Source organism: Carlito syrichta, unplaced genomic scaffold (assembly GCF_000164805.1).
Source record: "Carlito syrichta isolate Samal-C Ts95f unplaced genomic scaffold, Tarsius_syrichta-2.0.1 Scaffold304359, whole genome shotgun sequence".
NCBI lineage: Eukaryota > Metazoa > Chordata > Mammalia > Primates > Tarsiidae > Carlito > Carlito syrichta.
The window spans coordinates 227136-228481 of record NW_007248455.1 but is presented as its reverse complement, the minus strand read 5'-3'; positions in this window follow the sequence as shown (position 1 = coordinate 228481).

Genomic DNA, 1346 nt, shown 5'->3' with positions numbered 1-1346 from the left:
ATTCTAAGGACATGTAGCTCTGCTGAAGGCTCACTGACTTACAGGAAAAAATATCTGGGGTGTCTACCACAAGTAAAGAGAAGTCTCATAATTACAATTTTATTTATTTAGAGAAATATGCAAATACACATTGAGTTAATTGCTTCTCCAAAGTTCACTAAGGCAAGAATTCCATTTTCCTCTTCAATAGTGCATTCTCCCCAGGTTGCAAAAAATGCTTTGGACAAAATGGCTTTTGAAAAAGGCACCTTTCTTTAAATTTATTTGATTACATTTCTTAGAAATATGTGCCTCATCATTTATGTTCACATAACAGAGGTCGGAATAGCAAAGCACTATGAACAGAGACAAATGTTGAAGTTCTTGGTGAGGCTAACCACGACCTAGTCCTCATCAATATCGCCCATAGCTGTTTCTGCCAGATGCAGCACCGTCTCTGTGAATTCTAGTGGGAAAAAAATGATTGAATGATAAGATTGAATGTTCCCAGCGCTCTACTTCATTCTGTCATATATTTGCCTAGTCATGTGGGCATAAGGAATCCCATATTACTGACATGGAAACTGAGGTTCCATGGGTACAAAACTGATCCGAAAGATTACATGGGCAACGGGGGGTGGGATGGGGTGGGGGGGCAGAGCAAATTCCTGATCCCTGACCCAGTTTTTCGTATCAGGAAGTGTGGCTGCCCGGTTAGTGTGCTATTTAGCCAGAAAGTCTTTCGATTTTAAGAAAAACCAGAGCCCGGCCAGTCGCCCGACAGCGCCAGGTGGAAGCAGGTGACTGAGTCAACACGTTGAATTTTGAGCCAAAACTCCGCCTCCCACCCGCGCCCAGAAGCTGCCCAGAGGCGATCCTGGCGGCACCTGCCCCGCCAAAGGGGCAAAGAGAGCCGCGTCTAGGTGAAGCCGGCACTGAGCAAAGCGCCTGGATCATCTGGGCGCTCAGAAGGGACGCAAGGGGGAGAGGGGTCAGCAAGGCACCCCAGGGGGACACCCGCTCAGATACCCTTGCAGCCCGGGGGCAGGGGCGGGACCGGGCAGGGGCGGGACCGGGCAGGCTCAGGCATGACCCCCTCTGCCCACCTCCCGCCTTGATGCCAGCTCTGGCCGTGACTCGCTCCCTCTCTGGCCGGGGGTGTCTCCACCCTGTGGCCCGCAGAGTGGGCAGGAGCTCCCTGCGAAGCCGCGCGGTCAGCAGAGCAGAGCCGCCGCTCGCCGCTCGGCTCTCGATTGCTAGTGCCTGGTGCGGCGCGCAGCGTCCGCGACGCCGGGACTCTGCGCTCGAGGGGTCGAGCCTGGCCCGACCGGCGGCGACGCGCGCTGGGCAACGGCGGCCGCGCCTCG